Source organism: Schistocerca americana, unplaced genomic scaffold (genome assembly GCF_021461395.2).
Source record: "Schistocerca americana isolate TAMUIC-IGC-003095 unplaced genomic scaffold, iqSchAmer2.1 HiC_scaffold_43, whole genome shotgun sequence".
In the NCBI taxonomy this organism is placed as follows: Eukaryota; Metazoa; Arthropoda; class Insecta; order Orthoptera; family Acrididae; genus Schistocerca; species Schistocerca americana.
This window is the reverse complement of record NW_025726159.1, coordinates 1,136,592-1,141,848: the sequence shown is the minus strand read 5'-3', so window position 1 is coordinate 1,141,848 and position 5,257 is coordinate 1,136,592.

Genomic DNA, 5,257 nt, shown 5'->3' with positions numbered 1-5,257 from the left:
GTGTTATTCTTATGCAAATAAGAGTTTAATGATCATTAAATATCAAGACATCGGCTCTGCTTACGTATATTACATTAGTGTGAACTGACGTTACTAGTGCCTTTGTGTACTCTTCCCCATAAGTGGATTAGTTAGTAATTATCGAAACGTGTTTACAACTTTCAAGTAACAGTGGAAAGCAATTATGGTAAGCCTGATATTGGAAACCTTCCAAACTATCACGCATTTATGACTTACGCAGCATCGTTTGGCAACGAAGTCAGCCTACGTTCCTCTACACAATACTACAAGAATTGAGGAGTGAGTGTGTCTGTTGTTTGGCGTGACCAAGCGGTTAGCGCGCGGGAATGTGATATAAATGGACACGGGTTCGCGTATGGGTGGATGCAGGAATTTTTTTTTTTTTTCCCTCTTCATATATGCAACACGTTCTGAGACATTGTTATTCGTGTAAGTTAAGATTTTTCTGCAATATTCGTTATTACTTACATGTAAGAGCGCATTTCCTCAGTAATGATTTCGTGATTTCTGTGTGTTTATAATACGACATGTGAAATTGTTGGAGATGAAACTGCTGTGAGTGAAACAACCGACAGTGACCTTTATATTTTTTCTTGTCAGAAATAATTCACCATTTTTTCCGAATGTGTAGCGATTTCCGAGTATGCGGTTAGACAGGAATCTAAGAGCACAACTTAAATTACTGGGAATGTAACTAGCAGCAGTCATCTTCATAATCTTGCTTGTCACAAGTATTTATCTGCGATCGAATCCTCAACCACGGTAGACAGAGATGACTGTAGCACCATATGCGAAACATTTTCATTCATGAGATGCATGTTATAAACTTCGACGAACTGCAGGAGCTCTCGAAAATGCGTTTTTTTTTTCAATTTTGTTTTTAAGACCCAAATCGTTGATGTATCATATAGGGAAGTGGGCTACTTAATCATTTGGATCTCTAGGAGCGAGTTATAACCACATTTTGTTTATCTTCTTACTCTTTGAAACTCTCAGAATTAATTTTTCGGGTGTGTTTATAGATGTATTAGTACAGTGTGGTACTACACACTATTGCTAACTCATTTTCCGAAACGTAAAATTCAAAACACGATGTCAGTGTGAATAAGATGACATAATGCGGCATTTACGACAATCTGCAGAATACAGTCAAATACGCTATCGTTATTACGCATGCATGGAAACATGCGGTCAGAGAAACTGTAAAAAATTTTATGCATTTCAGCTGAGAATCATGGAAATGGATATACTGCGCCTGATACTGTTAAGGAGGAGCCAAGGGCGATGAATGCGGGCACGTCAGCTCGATGGAATGCGGCGTCAACCTTTATGGCAACGTAAACGCAATTTTCGGTACATGGAAGGATAGCGCGCCTGTGTCGTCAGATAGCCGCTTTGTGTCACTGGCGGTGTGCGTGCTGCAGTGCGCATGTGCGGAGCTGCGGCCGCTTGCTTTTGATTGGCTTGCGCGACGCGAACCGACAACAGCACTTCGGTTCTCTAGACCTGAACGGTATTGCTACCGAAATGCTTACTGAATAATGCAGTGACTCTAATTCGAGTACTAGACCGTTCGGTTCTCTTGAGTACCGAAACGATCGGCACAATGACGAAAAGATACGGAATAGGCACCCAGACCACTGTTTTCCAGTCGTCTAGGCACTAACCGATACGATCACGGGCGCAAGAGAGGCGCTGCAGGCGATGTCTTGCTGTTAGCGAAGGCACTCGCATCGGTAGTCTGCTGCCACAGCCTGTAAACACAACACTGTCCTAACGGATACGTTTGTCGTAAGTCCCACATTGATTTCGGCGGCTATTTCACCCAGTTTTACTTGTCTATTAGGACAGATAACTATCCGCAAACACCGCTGCTCTCGGTTGCTAAGTGAACGCAGTCGGCCACTGCGTTGTCGGTGGTGAGAGATCGTACCCAAAATCTGGTATTCTCGGCATTTTCTTGATGCTGTGAATCTCGGAACATTGATTTCCATACGATTTCCGAAATGGAAGGTCCCAAACGTCTATCTCCAACTACCATTGCGTGTTCAAAGTCTGTTAATTCCAGTCGTACAGCCATAATTACATCGGACACCTTTTCACACGAATTACCTGAGTACAAATGACTGGCTCTAAGCACTATGGGACTTAACATCTGAGGTCATCAGTCCCCTAGACTTAGAACTACTTAAATCTAACTAACCTAAGGACATTACACACACCCATGCCCGAGGCAGGATTAGAACCTGCGACTGTAGCAGCAGCGCGGTTCCAGACTGAAGCGCCTAGATCAGCTCCGGCCACAGCGGCCGGCTGTTATGCCAATGCACTGCCCTGTTATACCTTGTGTAGGCGATATTGCCACTGTCAGTATATGTGCATATCACTATCCCAAGTCAGTGTATTGTCAATATTTAAAATAAACTAGACGAATAAAGCCTACTTGAGAAGTTGGTCCATGTAATCTCCGAAATTAACGTTGCCGGGTAGAAAGTACCGATAAACAGGCCATTCTTTGCACATACAAGTATCTGTAAAAAGAAAGAAACATTGCTGAACCCGACTTCGTGTACACTGAGATACACTGATAGGTAATATTTACCTCGGCAGTCAGTTTTTGCTGGAAGCCGGTGAAGGCAGGGCCTATTCATGCAAGTTGTGCCTTCCGCGCCTGGTTTGAGATACGTAAGAAAGCGGCGTGCCTAGTTTATTCCACTTTGCACCTAAGATCAGGCACTATTTCCACAGCTAATTAACTTTGAGCTTCGAAATCGGTTTCGCCTTCAGCACTGTTTCATTCTTTACAGGTACTTATACGACCAAAGAATGCCCTCTTTATCGATACGATCTATCCGCCAACATCAGTTCATTAGTTGCAGATATTACATAGACCAACTTTTCAAGTGCGCGTCGTTTGTCTGTTGCTATTTTTATGTCAATATTCTATGAACGGCAATACCTTGGCTAAGAACGTTGGGTTCACTCATGATCGATTAATGCAGTAATTTTTAGTGAGTATAAGTCTTCAAATAAGCTTTATATAACGCCACAAATTTCCAATACAGCTTACATATCACTTTTAAATGTGTAGGTTGCACATGAAGATGTGTCTGTAACTCGTGAAACCGGTAACGTGTGCAATTAAAACTAAGTTTCGTCATCTGCCAGCGGTGTCTTCATTCATTATGACTTCCAGCAGCTGCGAATGCTCTCCGTATAAAACGGTTTGCCTTAGATCGTATCCGACCAACAGACATCAAGTAGCATCAGTCCAAGGAGCAGGTTCATGAGAAGAGAATGTGCAGCCACAAGAGCCCATTCTAGGACCCCTGGTCTTTTTAGTTTCTTAATGATATACGCTCAAATGGACGTATTATACATTTTGCAGACGACGCAGCAGTGTTAGTTAATGAAAAGAATAACATACTGACTGTTCGACAAGCACACGTTATGTTAGAAGAAGCCAAGGAGAGGTTTAATGCAAATACGATGAGAATATTCTGCTACGTTTCGGAATTGCAGCCGGATGTTGTCGACATCTTGCCACTATATTTCGGCTGACAACCATCCAGCAATCTTCAGGTGAGTTTTACGCTGGAGACTGCTGAAGAACGCCCACAGGAAGTGCAAAGAAACAGTCAGGTTCTGGCAGAAGAGTTCAGAGGAATCTTTCAAGAATATCTATCAAAGTTCACCGAACACCACGAGAGGCAAATAGCCCTCGCTAAAGAGTTCACAACTTCGCTTGCACGCTCACAAAGTTAGATTGTGCAAGCTCCGAGCTCCGCCAAGAATTTCCTACCGAGACGTTCGACCGGATCGGGCAAAGCCCCAGCTATCTGGGAAACGTCGTTTTATCTGGCGAAGCAAAATCCCACACATGTGGGAAGCTTAAATTTCTATGGGTACCTATGGACGATTACTTTTCCGCATAGCAGACCATGCATTGGACTATCTCTTGGGGTGTATCCATTTCTGGTAATTATGTACCACCCGAAACAAAACAAAGGAATTGTTTCGAAAAAAATATGCACGACCTTTTTAGTTAACTTTCATGGTGCCGTAAATCGCAAATATTTGCTCCTCATAATTTTGTTATTGTATTATGAATCGGGGAGGCTTCTTGTGCAAACGTTGTACTTTTTTCTAATGATTACCAAAACACCATTGTACTTTTTTCTAATGATTACCAAAACACCTCGCTTCACAATGAATCATTCGAAAGCAGAGCATCTTATTGCATTTGTTGTGTACAAGCTTCAGAAAATAGCATTTTTTCAAGAGTTCTGTGTCTCAGACTGTAAAAATGGAACCCTTATAGGATCCTTCTTCTGTCCGTATGTCTGTGTCTGTCCAACTGTTAAGAACCCTTTTTCTAGAAACGAGTAGAGGTATTAGGTTCAAATTTATGTCAGATATTAAGATCTATGGTCCCTAGGCGGAGTAAAATTTTTAAGGTTCTAAGTCACTTCAGTCAAAAGATACGGCTATTTGTGATACGTATCTTGATACTGGAAAATTCGATGATCAAAGCCTATAAGATGTTTCCCGTTGATCCAGAATCATGAAATTCGGCAAGAGCCAAGTTTCACAACACAAATGAAGCAAAAAAAATCTTAAATTGTAATTGTATCACATAAAATATATCTTTTGTCATTTGAACACACATTGCATTCATCATCATGTCCGGGCCAGTGTGAGGAACTACCGTACAGATTTTGATTTGGTCCGGAAATTATCGGGACTAACATCCTGCCAGTATCGATATCTATAACAGGCAAAAATCGTTCAGTTTCTCGATTCCCTGGATGGATGAACTGTCTATACACATAATCTTGTACTGAACCCACAATGGGCGAGTCCTATTCGCACTTGGACAATTTTTTAACAATTTTGTCACTATTTAAGTTGTAACGAGTTTTCATTTTAAAGTTTATGTTCTTCAGAAATGAAGTAAAAATTATGAAAGTTTTACATGGTCCAATCTTCTACAGTAACTTTAAGTATTTCAAAAATATGTTTTTTATTCTAATTAGGATCAGAGTTAGGTTCATTTTTTCTTGCAGAAAGCGCAAAACCCTTGGTGGAGGTCGAAAAATACCAGTACAGCTGCTATTGCCATGATCCTGGCGGTAGCAGTACAACGTACTGGTTGTCAAATGATAACCTCTTTAAAGCGAACTACAAACTCTCGACGTACTCACAACTTCGCATGCACGCTCACAAAGCTAAATCT